The sequence below is a fragment of the Taeniopygia guttata genome, chromosome 4, assembly GCF_048771995.1.
Source record: "Taeniopygia guttata chromosome 4, bTaeGut7.mat, whole genome shotgun sequence".
Taxonomy (NCBI): Eukaryota; Metazoa; Chordata; class Aves; order Passeriformes; family Estrildidae; genus Taeniopygia; species Taeniopygia guttata.
In genome coordinates, this window is record NC_133028.1 from 33,578,355 (window position 1) to 33,594,058 (window position 15,704).

At 35.8% G+C, this 15,704-nt stretch overlaps 1 protein-coding gene across 38 annotated transcripts in view; it reads right to left on the bottom strand.

Annotated features, from left to right (window-relative positions):
- Positions 1-15,704, bottom strand: part of TENM3 (teneurin transmembrane protein 3) — a 1,292,556-nt gene that overhangs the window by 1,149,182 nt on the left and 127,670 nt on the right. Inside the window, exon 1 of one of the 38 annotated variants that reach the window (XM_072927761.1) lies at positions 4,002-4,156. The exons of the other annotated variants lie outside the window; for them this stretch is intronic. The gene's annotated coding sequence lies outside the window, so the exon portion shown is untranslated. Of the gene's footprint in view, positions 1-4,001; positions 4,157-15,704 lie in introns of those variants that run through there. 38 annotated transcript variants of the gene reach the window in all.

A 15,704-nucleotide genomic window follows, 5' to 3' on the forward strand; every position in this document is an offset into this window, starting at 1 on the left:
ATACTTTACATGTCTTGAATAGGAAACAGAGAAGTCATACAATACTGTTCACTAGTTTACTTAATATAATTTACAATTAACTGACAATAAAATACAAAAAAGAACTACAGAAAGAATACAGTAAAAAAATAAGAAATTAATTGATGGTCTTGTTTAATTTGGTATTTTTTCTATTTCATATAAGCATTTTCAATGTTTGAAATTCAAAGAAAAGTAATTTTCCTCTAAATAGATTGATCTTTTCTGGGAAGGGTACTTCAGATTTGGTTTATATAGTCCCACAGACAGAAACTCAACATCAAAATTGGATAAAGAACAAAACACAAGTTTAAGAAAAGATCTGTACAGAGTAAGTGCTAAAATCAGCAGGGAATCACTACTGCTCCAAACAACTGCTTAAGCAGCCGGTTAGTGATCACTGAAATACAAGCAAAATGATAAAAAGCAGCAGGGAAATAGGAAATGGGAGACAATGCAAATCACCAGGGAGTCCATTGAGAAGTTAATTGAAGCAACAAGCTGAGAGACACGTAATGCAGACTGCATCAACAAGAAAGAGAAAACAAGCAGTCACTGAAGCAACGAAAGAAAAATGAAATGGAAAAAATCAAACCAAACCAAAGAAAAACCATACCCAACAATGCAACAGAAGGTTGTCAGATATAAGAGTCTTTTACAAAATGACAAAAGGTCAGTACCCTGAAATCATGTGAAGCAGAGTTTAAAAAAACTCTAGACCAGACTTAATATCAGACTTCAAATTGCTTCTCCTGCACAGGCTTACTATCCTAGATATATCCACTATTGAAATACTTCAGTTAGCAACTATTGATTTGCTTCTTATTTTGTGCTCTGGTACTCTGGTCTGTTTGTTCTAAGACATGTTCAGAAATCTTATCAATACGGATTAACAATTCTCATATGTGCTAACATGACAGACAACAGTATAGCACAGGGAGATTTTTACTCCTCTGGAAACAGGAAGAAAAAAGGGACATGACCCTGTTTTGTCTGGAGAACAGACAGGATGCACCATAACTAAGAGCTGAGAACCATAAATATGTACTAATGATAGTGTAACACTCTGAAAGCTTTCTTATATTTCTTTTCCTGCTACGTAATTTGAGCTAATTTAAGGAATCATTTTCCTACTGTTTATTACTGTACTATAAGGGAAGTGTAGCTGTCTTAAGGTTTTTTACATGAAAACTGATCATGAAAGCATAAATAAGCTTTCTTTCATGGTAAATGACAACTTTAAATTACACATAAAATGTAGTAATACTTCTACAGTTACTGAAACTTCTGCAGAATATCAGGCACCTGTTGGGTCCTAGACAAGTCCAGATAGATACTGGTTATTTTTAGTCTTAGATTTTTGCGCATCTCACAGGCAAAAATAATTTGCATCATAATTTTTCCTCACTCTTGCATCAGAGTTCAGTTGAGATATGTCTAGCTGTATTTTGTTTACTAGAATTTTAAAAGCTTACAGTAAATGAGATCTAAACTTTCCGTAAATGTGTACATCTAGGCAGAATTCTATTTGATTTCAATAAAATACCCAAAAAACAAATCAGGAGTAGCAGCAAGTCACATAGAGCTTCTTCCACTCCATACACTCATCTGAAAATGTTTACTAAATGAAGTCATTCAAAGCACTGGAAGTTCTCTGACGGCAGCATTTTTTATATCTGTTAGTGAAACTATCTAACACTTTTCAGCTCATGTTTCAGTACATTCCATACAAAGTTTCGTTTGAATGCAGACAATATATGGCATAAGTACCAGTGAAAAATGAGAAAACATTGAATTATTGATGTGAAAAGAGTGGGAATCCTCAGGAATGCCTACAGAAGATGACAGGAACACCTTGGAAATCTCTAAATTAGGAAGAATGCTCTAAACCGAGGATCCTCAGGTGTCTCAGTCTAGAATATGCAACATGTACTTTTCTCCAGAGTAATGCACATGACCACCAACATTATTTTGGGCTGTATTAAAACATTGTATAATTTGAGTTAACATTTTTTTCAGCCAAAAAAATTCATACACTCACTATGGGATCACAGCAGCATCATAAAATAGCATGTATAAGAGGTTACTATTAATTTTTCACAGTCAATGATTTCAGTTTTGACTTCTACATTATGTACTATCTGTAACTATGTAATTAGGATTTGCCAGCATAAGTATCACTCATGTTGACCAACAAGGATATTTAGAAATATGCATTAGAAGTAAAACTGCCAGAAAGTCTTACAGGAAAGAAAAGAAAAATAAAGGACAAGGAAATGAAGGGTTTTGAAAGTTCAAATGAAATTTGCAGTCTTGGTTTGACAGAGAGAATAAACGCTTGTGTGCGTATTTCTGCACATGCAATAATGATTTTTTTTTTATGTTGTTTGACTAACAAAACAGGAGCAAGTAATTCCTATTTCAGAGAAGCCAATGGGATACACAGTTCAGCTATAGGACTTTCAGGCTCTAACCAAGTCCCTGTTGTGAATCTGGAACTGGCAGAGGTGTGACATGAAGTTTTTAATGTGTGTGAAAAAATACTCTACAGCTGTAGGTTGAGAAAGTTCTCCTTTCTACATTAAGGAGAAAGGTTCACATATTGTGAAGACTGTATCTTAAATCTAGCAATGCCAGCAGCAAGTGGTACAAAAACCAAAGAAAACTGGTAAATTAGATCACGTTTACATCAAATTCAAACTACTTTGTCATATATCATATTCAAAAAAATGTATTAATTTGTGTGTTCCTTCAGCCTTTTATATGCTGCACATATATATGTCTCTAAACAATTTACACAACAAAAGCTCTCTACCATTCAAAAATATCATTAGGTTATGTGCAAAAGCTCATCTGCACCAACAAAGGAGAGCAGGAAGATAATGAGAAGCCAGAGGAGCTTCTCCAAGGCCCATCAGCAGCCATCCATCCAGCAAAGGCCTGTTTCCGTACCCGGAGGAGAGTGGGAGTACGACAGACTGGGTCCCAGTGACCAAGCAGACCCGAGTGAGTAACAGGCGCCAGCCCTCGGGCTAGGACCTGCCATGGCAGCCTCTTGCCTGTAGTACGGCGTTTGGAGCAAGCACAAGGGTGCATGCCAAAAGCCATAACTGGAAAATGCTCCAGAGGGCATCATAACAATTCAGAAGTATTCGGATAAAATTCAGTGCCCTGGAACATTCCTGGAATTGTTTACTTTACTATCAAAGATATAATCAGAAATCACACATAGGAAATTCGCAAAATGAGGTAATGGTCACTGTGAGAAGGCCTGGTATCAGCTCGGCAATGGCCTCCCTGTTGTCAGAATTTAGCAAATATATATAGGCCCATTTTCACTATCCAAACCTCAGGGTCATATTCTGATTTGATAACATTGTATACCCAGTCCTTCTTCACAAAATCACAGAGGACATGTAATATTTCTGCAGAGACTGTAAGACAACGAAGGATCAGACTCTAAATCCACAATCAGGAAATATTTTACAAGTACCTTATTTAGGGAAAGCAGTAAATGCTTTAGGCAATTTGAGAGTTATGTAGAATATAAAATACAAGGAATGGGTTTCAAGGTAATGAATCCGGCAAAAGGACAAAATGTGTTATTTTGAATGATTGCTACTTGATGAGGCTATAATAAAATCTCCAGCTCCATCCTATTAGACTAAGCAGGAAGGTCAAATATGCAACAGAGATTGGATTGACATGAAGCAGTTAGCAAAAGGATCAGCAGTACCAATTCTGCCTTTAGTTTTGTTAAGATTGTTGGACTATATTTAAGCTGTGCAAAAAGATGAAATGGTTACAACAGATAAAGAAGAAAAAAGAAATCTCCAGATCTATACACCATAGGTTGGAACAAGATGTAATATGCTGCAAAAAGTATGCAATAAATTAATATGGAGTATTCCAATTAAAATTAATTAAATAGAAAAAAAAAAAAATCAGCCTCCATTCAAACATGGAATTGGTGCCTACTGTACCTGGATTCCAGGCTGAAGCCAATGAGAGCTGAGATTCCTGGGCTGGTGGGCAAAACATTTATGACCCACAATCTTCAGCTTGCCTTCATAATGACAAGCAGCTAAACCAACTGCTTAGGAAAGTCATTATTATCTCTTGAAGCAGAGGAAGTATCCAAAATCCAGTCTATGCTGTTGCACAAGAAAACTGACAGCCACAATGCCAAAACAAAGTAAAAAGTGGGAAAATTGACACAGAAATAAGAAAGCCACAGTAGTGAACGGGGTTGAGAAGCAAACAAACAAACACAGAAAAAAAGAATAAAAGAGAAGGAATGTCAATCTGAACTCTATCTGAAAACTACCCAAACCTCCTTATGAACTTCTTGACATGCATGAGCTGGCTTTGCACTTTAAGCATACATTAGTTAGGTGATAGCTGCACAGGGGTATCACATGTATTTATGATACATGAAAGCATATGAAGAAATATGTCCTATGAGAGAATAGCTGTTGGTGTATATTCTTAAAAACTGAAACAACTCATCTTCAAAAATGTTGTCTTTCCTTCTGTTTTTATTTATTTTTAACCATCTAAATATATTTAATCCCACATTTTTATGTTGATGTTTTAGTAGGTGTTTGTACAAAGCAGAATGGTGCTCCAGGAATTTGTTTTCAGAGGTAGACTGGAAGAAATTATAAATAGATGGAGTAGCATTAGCGCTACATGATCTATATATATCACTAGATTTTAAAAGGTATGATGCTTTGGAAGTCTTGAGATAATTACTGGAACAAAGATTTTTTAAAATTATGATCATTCTAAAATGAACCCTCTCCCTCTTTTTAACAGCAGGATTTCTCTAATACTGTACATGCTTTTATAATTACTTTACTTCAATGTAATACTTTAATGAAGACCAGTTTAATTAAATTAAATTTCTCCCTAGTGGTAACTCAATCAAAATGCATTCTACCCTCATTATGTTATCCGTAGGAGTCCAACATTGTAAGTGCTATAAGAGAAGCTGGTTTTAATGAGAATGGTCATGACGTATTACACTTGAGAGTCAAGTTACAGAAACTTTAAATGTCATTTAACAAAGAGCTATATATTAAGATGAGAGGGTAGACATTTCTGTGCTAATTGGTTCTGTTTAATATTATCCTTTAAATTATAATGTTATTTATTACTTATTTATGACAGGCATTTACTTAGAATGTTATACTGTGTTCAGGTTTCAGTGATTAAACTTTCATAGATAAATATTTCTCTTTCTTAATGATTAGGATAGCAATCACTGATGTTTATTCTGAAATGACGTTTATCATCAGCTCCTGCAGAGCTGTTTAACAATGTCACATCAGTAAAATATTTACAAGGACTCAAATTTAAAAAAGGTTTCTTAATGTTTGTGGTATACATCCTGGTAATAGTAAATATCTGTGTAAACTGGACATCCATAGCACACATTGTAAAATATCATTTTTCCAGCTGCTAATCTCTGGTTTTATTTAATGAATGTGTTTAGTAACCATAAAGGTAGCCAGAAGTTAAATCACAGAATCACAGAATGGGTCTGGTTGGAAGGGACCACAGTGGGTCATCCCAACCTCCCCACTAAGGAAGTGTAATCTTAGAGCATGTGGCACAGAAATTTCTTGAATATCTCCACTGAAGGACACTCCACAACCTCTCAGGACAATCTGCTCCTGAACTCAGTCACAGGAGCAGATAGAGAATAGAGAAGTTCTTCCACTCCTGTGCATCAGTTTCTACCTGTTGCCTCTTGTCCTTTTGCTCAGCACCACCAAGCAGAGCATGGCTCCATCCCCTTGGCATCCTCCGTTCAGATACTGACAGATTATCACGTCTCAGACATTTCTTCTCGAGGCTGAATGGTCTCTCAGCTTGTCCTTGTAAGATAGATGGTCCATCCCTTTACCATCTTTGTCATTCTAGGCTGGACTCACTGCAGGTTCTCCATATCTCTTTTGTTCTGAGGAGCCCAGAATTGGACACAGCATTAGATCTGAGCAGAGGGGCAGAATTACATTCCTCACCCTTCTGCAATGCTCTTCCTAATGCACCCCAGGACACCCCAGGCCTTCTTGGCCACACGGTCACACTGCTGGCTCATGGACAGCTTGGTGTCCACCAGAACCCCCAAGACTTCTCCACAGAGCTGCTTCCTAACAGCTCAGCCTCCAGCCTGGACTGTTGCCTGGGGCTTTTCCCTCCCCAGATGCAGGACCCTGCAGTTGTCTTTATTGAATTTCAGCTGGTTTCTCTCTGCCCATCTCTCCAACCTGCCAAGGTCCCTCTGAAGGGCTACACAGCACTCTGGAGTATTGGCCTCTCCTACCAGCTTTGTGTCATCAGTCAACTTGCTGAGGAGGCATCTGCCCCTTCATCAAGTCACTGATGAACAAGCTAAACATTTAGTGATTCAGGAAACTTTGAACCTTGGGGAACACCCCTAGAGAAAGGCCTCCAACTAGACCCTGTGCCACTGACTACAGTCCTGTGGGATCTCCTATTCAAAGAGTTCTCAATCCACCTCAGCCTTCAGCCCACTCTGTGGCAGCAGCTCTCTCCACAGAGAGAAGCAGGCACAACTTTTCCAGGCATTTTCCCAGGGAAGGCTGTGAGAAGATCAGAGAAAAAGATGAGAAACAGTTCTTATCTTCACTTACTGCACTTCTTGTTGTGCACAAGTGGAATGTGTTATGGAGATTTGTTTACCAAAGGGTGATTTCTTGATTGGTCACTGGTGTTTGGATTGATTGACCAATCTGTTCTGGCTGTATCGGACTGTCTGTAAGGGTGATGAGTTTCTAAATAAGAATAGTATAGTATAGTATAGTATAGTATAGTATAGTATAGTATAGTATAGTATAGTACAGTACAGTATAGTATAGTATAGTATAGTATAGTATAGTATAGTATAGTATAGTATAGTATAGTAAAATAAAGCGATTGATCAGCCTTCTGGAATTATGGAGTCAATGCTAATTATTACCTTGCTGGGGGTAATAATTAGTGACACCAAACCTCCCAGAAGTCCAGGTAATGTAAGCCTTAAGTATGGAGTACTCCTTTCCATATAGTTCCTTAAAATGGCTACAGTACCTCTAAACTACATCAGTAGATCTTCCGTGCCAGGAAACATTGCTGCTATGAAGGTATCACATTAAGTCCAAAACAACATTTGCTGAAAATCAAAGTGCACCAGGTGAAATTAAGGCAATTTTAGACAGAAGGAAAATTACTTGAAACAGCTCACCAAGAAATAGATTTTGTTTGCCATAAAATCAGCTCAGTATACATTACAACCACTGAACATCTCTGCACCAATGCTTAATGGGGGTCCGACCTGTCCACAAGTGATTTTCTACTGTTAGGGAACAAACTGAAGCAGAATGTTTATTCAAACATCTTCAAAAAATACCTCAAAACTGACCAGCCTCTTAGTATAAAACACAAGCAAAACAGTATTTCCTGAATCACTAAACCATCACAGAATCACAATATAGTTTCAACCTTGTAGATTTTCTGACATTTATATGTACACAATATACGTCACATATACAATATACATATACAACATATATATAATGATAGATATGTATCTATGTACATATATACATTAGATATCAATTAATATATAAAATATATTTTTAGTATTACTATGGTGTTTAAAGGAACAGTTTTGTATATATTTCTGTGTAATTTGCTTTGGTTTTCTAGATTTGGCAATTAACAATCAAATTTTTCAGATTTTATATTGAATCAGTTACAGCTGCAGATGTTTGATAGCTTTGAAAAGCTGGCCCTAGAAAAAAAGCCACTCTCAAACTTCAGATAGACAGCTTTCAAAACTTTCTGCCTCAGACCATTGATTAAATACTAGGATCAAAATGTACTAAGTAATATGAAGTACCTTATTTTAAATGAAAAAAAAAATCTCTTCTGAAGAATTTTACCTGTTGTAAAATTTATGAATCTCATTAACTGGTTACTAGATTATTTTATGTGGGAATATGTCAACAAAGGACTGAGTCTAATTCTGACACTGAATGGATAAAAAGTAAAGAATGTAAGCAGGTTTTGAAGAAGTTCTTATTTGTGGAAAGGAAAGGGAAAAGCACATTCAGGATTAATTTCTATAGACTTGCCTAGCTAAGACTTGTAGAAATATGCAAAGGCTCAATAAATGCCACCTTTTCATTTTAAGTCTTCTTGTTTGTTTTTAACCTGCTGGTAAAGTTGCACGTGCTTCTGCAGTAGATTCTGTATTTCACTCACTGACAAGCTTCCCATGTTTTTTCATTTTTGCAATGACAGAAGTCATGATTTGAAAAGTATCAGTTGGATTTAATTTCTCTGCTGCAGAGTTTAAAGTGCTGCTGCTATATTCTATGTAGTCTATGTAGACACAATGTGTTCTTCTTTCCTGTGTTTCTTTATGCTTAATTTTATATTTGCAGTTCTGTAGTCCCAGTTTATTGATCTTTGCACATTTCTTTTGTTAATTTGCAATCTCAAACTATTTCTTGATATCTTTTCACTGATTTTCAACTTTTCTTTCAACTCTTTGTTTCTTTTTCATGTTTTCTTAAGTTAGTGGATAACATCAATTTTAAGATTACACAGAGACAGGTAGGAAGGTGAGAAAAAAGAAATTTTCAGATAACACACAGAGGACAATCTTTTAACATGAATTTAGAAGTAGCAGCTGTAGCTGAGAATATGACGAGAATAGGTAATAATGTAATTCTTTCACAGAGGCATATACCTTACATTAGAAACAATAGAATTCCACTTGTTTTCTTTTGGAGAATAAACAAATGTTAATTTATATATCATATATAAATTGAGATTTTTTTAAAAAAAATAATTTAAGATCTTATTTCAATTTAACAAATTACAAAAAAAATCAATGCTAATATCTTAAGAATATGGAAACAGTAATATATAGTATGTTTTTAGGATTTCATTTAAAATAACTACATGTTTATAACATTATTTCCCCTGATATATCGTTCTAGTAAATTGGCATAGTCAGTATTTATTCTAGTCATATCTCAATTATGCTCTTAAGATAAGTGGAATGGAATACAAATAATTGAGCCATTGCTGAAACTCACTGACCAGATTAATATGCAAATCTGATCTTGGAATGGACTAGATTTTAACATGCAATACAAAGTAACAAGTTTGCAGACTTAATTGCTATAAACTACTGCATGAGAAATATGCTTACAATTAATGTGTTTTACGAAAGAAATTGTAAAGTGAAGGGTGAAGGAAATAAATTATTAACTGCAATGTAATCTTCATGCAGACATCTTGAATGCAGCCTGAAGTCATACTAAGCCCACTATAATAAAATACAGCTATAATATTATCCCAGTTGAGGTTATTTATATTTTTGTTTGGTCCTTCTGGCATTGCTGCCTAATGCATTACTATGTTATTTATCTCTTCCTTTAACATTATAAAAAGTAGACACTTTAGAAAATACTTGGGAGAAAAAGAGAGGTATCAGAAATATTTAGTAAACACTAAGACTACTTAGTATCAGGAATATCTCTCTTCTGGAGAGTGGAATAGAGTCCATATCATTGTTTTATAGACTTTGTATGGCCTGGGTATAATATTATAAAAAGGCTTCACTTAGTGACACCGCCTCAAAAATTTAGTGATGTGTTATTGTTGACGTTGCTTATTGGAATTTCTGTCTGGCATTACATCTGTAGTGGACAATTTATTTCCTTTTTTTCTTTCTTATTAAATATGGATCTGCTTGGCTAGAGAATTATCGTATATACATTTTCTAGTCTGTTATTAAAAATAAATTTTAAAAAGGAGCTACTAATACTATTGGACTTCTCCACAGGACATAATACCAATACACACTCCAGGTACTGAAAATATTTCTCTCTTGTACAGTTTTCATAAAAGCGATGTATATTTTGTATTTGCCTCTACTAAGGCTATACAATTCTCATTCAACAAGAAGAAAATGGTGACACTTTCATTATTTCTGTTGAATAACCAGTCAACTCCACACATTTTTTCCTCATTTTATGTCATTTTTAGGGAAGAAATAAGGCTAACTGTCCATGTGATCTTCTACAGTTTATAACAAGGCTAAAAATGAAATAATTTTAATGAGAAAAGAAATGGCTGTCCTCAACCTGACAGGATTCTGTAATAGATATCAAATTTTGCTTCACAATCAGGCATGTAAAATCCAATCCTGAGCAGTAACTACTTTGCACTGCGAACCTTGACCTCTTGTGTAATCTAGTATAACAAGCAGCTTGTGGTAAAGATTTTTACAGTGCATTTCCCTTTCACCAGAATAAAAACATAATAATCAGACAATAAACTTTTATGTCTTTCTGAAATTTAGCATTTACAGAGAGATGAAAAAAGAATGCTGATGGGATACAAACCTGTCAGAAGCAAAAAATTGTACACAAGATTCCAAGGACATTGACTAAGAATGATATAAGTACATGTACAGTTTCAAAGTCTGTGCTGAAAGTTTATTTTCTAAACAAAGGGTTCTTTGTAGCTAACAAGTTTTTGAAACAACAGAGGAAGACAATTAGAACAGAACTATTTTGTCACAAATCGATAAGCAACAATTACACAAAGAAAGCAGAAACATGAAGCCAAAAGATGGATCTCAGAATGCTATCAAGGCACATTGTGTACCACATTATAAAATGTATCATTGGAAGCAAACACTGAAAATGCTGACTTCAATACAGTCAACAAAAGAAATAAGAAAACTAGCAAAGTAGGCAAAATGGCCATCATAGTCAAATGACACAATTATCCTGACTGATAGCCAGCTCCATTCCTTGTCAGGAACACAAACAAGAACCGATGTACTACTATCACAAAATACTAAAATAGTATTGCAGCAGTGGTATTGCCTACCCACATAGATTTTCATATCCATTAAGGACTACAGAAAATCACATCCTTTCTTCAGACGGTGAATAAATACCACAAGATCTTGTGATAAATTGATCACAAGAAATTGCGATAAAAAATATCACACGATCTGGTCTAAGATTCTAAAAAATCTTAGAATGTAGACGATCTGGTCTACATTCTAAAAAATATATATTCTGTCATGAAACTTAATTACAGGCTATTCATGCATTAAATATAGTTCAGTTGTATTAGAATATGAAAGAAAAAATAAATAAATGTTGTTGATAAATATGTGGAAATTAACGTTTGGAATTTGCTTCTCTGATATGCAGACTTTATGAGAGAGTAGGAAGAACATGAAGATAGTGATAGGACAAAAATAATATTAATGGAGAATTTCTTCCTTCTTCTGATACAATTTTATTCCATGATTTTTTTTAAAATACACAATTATTATTTACAAGCATTTTAAATTCTTACACCCTGTCCTCCAAATAAACTATTCAACTCTTTTTCCCTAATGTCTCAAATCGCTTTAGCCAGAGTGTCTCACATTAGACCTGCTAGCAGTAAACTCCCTTTCCACCCAGACTTCTCAGAAAAATCTTACCAGCAGTGAACTTGAGTATCAAGCGTTCTTGAATGACTGAGTGTCTCAAAATTAACTTGCCTGACTTCTATGAGAAGTCTTTACAGAAGCCTTCACTTTTGGGAGGCATTCCTTGACTTTTTCATAAAATCACTTTTACAGATTTAATTGTTAAATTTTCCATATTAAAAGAACTTTGATATCTCCTGTTCAAAACTGCAGTTGTTGAGGGTATGTAATAGAAATTACTCTCTCCTATTTTATAAAGGACAGTGTCATGGTTTGACGCTGGCACAATGCCAGCGCCCCATGAAAATACAACTTACCAATCAAATGCTGTGAAATGTGATCAAGAACAGAGCAAAGCAGGCTAAACTTAATAACAAAAGAAAAAGCTTTATTACACTACTACTACTACTACTATAAAAGGAAAAGAAAGGAAAGGAAAAAAAAAAAACCACAAAATTCGAAATGAAAACCTTCCAAAACATTTCTCCTCTCTCCACCCAACTCTACCAAACGCTAGCGAGACCCATTTGGATCTTTAATCAAGTTTTCACCCTTCAATATAATTAATACTGAGTCTATCGGGGAAGAGAGGAGTCCCCCTTGCAACCATAGACCCCCAGGAAACACAACTGCTACCTTTTGTGTTTCCAATGTCACACGTGGCACCGCCCAGACCGGCCAATGTGACACTTTCCTCTCCATGTCACAGTGCTCTCACCACCGTGCATGGACAGAGACTGCTTATAGGGCCCCTTTAAGGATACTCTGCCAAGGACCACCAGGAACAACAGTCCAGTATCACAATTCGGGACTAGAGTCCCCCCCATTTTCCCCTGGGGCCGAGGGTCCAAAAGACAGAGATCGCCTTCTCTTCTTCCTGAAGATGGAGGGCATCCTCACACCCTCCTCAGCTCTCTCTCTGTCCACTCCAAAACTGGTAGTTGTTGCAGAAGGTCTCTTGGTTCACCAATGCATCCCCCTAAAATGCAGTCCCTCTTGAAAGAAAGAGTGGTTCAGTCTATGGTAAACAAGCAGAGTCCAGCCAAAAAGCCACTCTATCATCTGCCCCCAACCTTCTTCTCTAAACATCTGAGGTTTCAAGCTGTCTCTCTTTTCTTCAAATTCAGGAGGAGTAATATTTCATAAAGCCTTTATTTCTCAGGAAGGGTTAAAAGTCCCAACTCCCAAGGATGGCTCGCTGCCCAGGCTCCAGCTCCCACAGCCCGGCTGGGCACCTTGCGGCCCCCCCCGCTCTTCTCCTTCCCTGCGGCGAACTGCTGATAAAACCACCGAGTCTCTGTCTCTTTTTCTCTCCTGGGAGATAGAGAGACTCTGGGGGGAGCGGAGACATCCCAGATTTCTCCACCCTTCCATCTGCAGGGGGCCAGGTCTGGTTGCAGCCCGTCCACCCTTGGGCCTACCTCCACAGGCCGCATGGCTCCCCTCCCCCACCCAGCCCAGGCTGGGCAGGGGAGAGGTCCGTACCATGCGGTAACCGGAACCAAAGAAGGACGAGTCCTCCTGGGAATTCCACTTTTAACCCCTCTGTGTTCTCAGAGGCGTGTCCACCTTCAATTGGTCACCCCAAGTGTCAGTATCTAAACCTGACCCCTGACTGGTGAACCTCTTTCTTCTAAAAAAAAATTCTCTTCCCGTGTCAAACCATGACAGACAGATATCATATCAGGTATCTAAAAGGGACCACAGAACAAACATATATCCACTTTCTGTACTCATGAAATAAAAAAAAAAAAAAATTATCTTGTTTTGTAAAATCATTATGACTCAGGGTCATAATAATACAGAGATCGCAAGCAAAAGAAAACAAAAACAGATAAAAAGATTATTATTGTCAAAAGCCTTTAAACTGTTCAGAGTGTGTTCTTTTGCTGTACTGTAATGTTACTATAAAATGTGACAAATAAATTGCTTTTCATGTATTTTCTCAGCAAAAATATAGCAGTTTTTTAAAGTGATGTGGAATTGCTACATTGCAATCAAGTCAGAAAATATTTCAGAACATTTTTTATACTCTCCAACATGAACAAAAAAGTTAGCAATTAAGTATCATATAAAGAATAGAGAATTCTAGTAAAAATTATCACAACATCTGCACACTTGATCATCTTTACAATCAAGAATATTACTTGAACATTACTTAATCTATGGCAACAATTAAATTTTACAAACAAGGAAGTTTGAAGGACTTTGGTACAGCTTTAAATATGTTTAGATCGATTCTGATGATCATTATGCCTAATTAGAATGAAAGTGATCACTTGTGCTGTTTTAGGACTTGTCTACTTTGAGGCAGTCTAGCCTCTTGGTGCTTTATTCTTAAAATTATTCCTGAAGACTGATAGAGATAAGGGCAAAAGTCAGCTGTATTTTAAGTGTGTAATCTCTTATTTATGGTTTCCTCTCATAGCATTCTTTCTCTAGTTTTACAGCCTCAAACTTTTCCTTTCATGCCAGTGTAATATTTATAACAGCCATGTGTTACTCTCACAGGCCTATGGCTTCCTTGCAATAGACCATCCAGGTCACCCTGGAAGTTACAAATCTCAAGGATTTCAGACACTAGAGGCTGCAAAAGTCAGTTTGGGAACTAGCACCACTAACTGCTGTTAAAAAAAAAAAAAACAAAAAAAAAAAAAAAAACCCCAAAAACCAAAAATACTGTCATTACCTATTCCATCCTCCAAAAAGGCAGGTTGTAGCTGGGCATCCCATGATTCCGGAACTAAGCCACTAATTTAATTGTCAATGGAGCTTCTGGAGAGACTACACACACATATATACCACCCTCTGCCTTCTTCCAGGAGACACTGTTTGCCTTCTAGTATCCTCCTAATAAAATAGGTTTTGCCACACTCTTCCAGGCTACAGTGTATGGGAATAAGTGACAACCATTATCAAGGCATTTTGATCTGAAAACATGTTATATATAAAAAGTGAAAGACAGTGACATTCCTGTTTTGCAAAAGGTGAAAATTAAAACAGAACATAAATATAAGGAGGAAAGTGAGAGGAGGCATGAGGGGAAAACTGAAGTCCTCCATTCTGATTTTATGACTTGCTGCAAAAAGCATGCAAAATATGTGGTACCAGAACTACAAAAGAAAAAATAAATTGATTTTATGCTCAAAATACTTTTCTAATAGTCCATCCACATCAGGAAGTCATGGTTATTATTATATGAAAAAAAAAAATCTATGCTTAACCCAGTAGCACAGTCTTGAAAAAAAAGAAAATGAATACAGAGAAATCAATGTAAGCATATTAATTTCAATTCCAGTCTCCTGATGAGGGTAGCTCTCAAATACATCTCAACACACACACACAGACTGAATGCTGATGAATAATACATATATTTTCCAGCTTCAAGTAAATCATTTATCTCTGCAATTACAAGTCAGCAAAGATGCTGAATGATTTTTAACATGTGACTCTTGACATTTTTTTTCAGGATAAGAGAAGCACATTGAACTTTTTCTGCAATAAACAATTGCTACTAAGATCAGGGTTTTTTTGCAACCTTGATAATATTGAAACAAATAATAAAAACTGGGTATTTTTTAATGTATAATTATTGTAGCTCACAAATTTTACAGAGATTATGTTTAAAAAATTAAAATTAAATGGCAATATTGTGCTGGATTAAGACAATAAGTTAAATGATAAAATTCAGGTTGTTTTCTTTAGATTTTATGTAGGGGAAATAATCTTTCCTTATGCCTCACAAGAAAAAGGTAATCCAGTTTGTTTTCATTAAGGAATAAGAAAAGAAATCAAAGTGAATCTGCCTGAGAAATACTGATCTTTGCTAAGATTTAAAATGTATCCACTTTGTGAAAAAAGAAAGATTTATTTATCTTTAAATTCACTTCCATATAAATTTGTTTTATTCTATGTATTCAAGTGCATTCTTAGCATCCCAATGCATAGCTGATAATCAGATATTTCTGTATGCTTTGAGGTGATGCAAGTGATTTCTGGTTAGAAAATATTGAGTCATTACTCAATCTATATTACATATTTAACATCTCAGTTTTATAATAGCCACTCATGGCTTCTAAACAAAAGAAATCCCACCTCAGCATTGCTAAATAAGCCTAAACTCTAACACTGGCACAGGAACAGTTAATAAAAAATAAAATAAAAC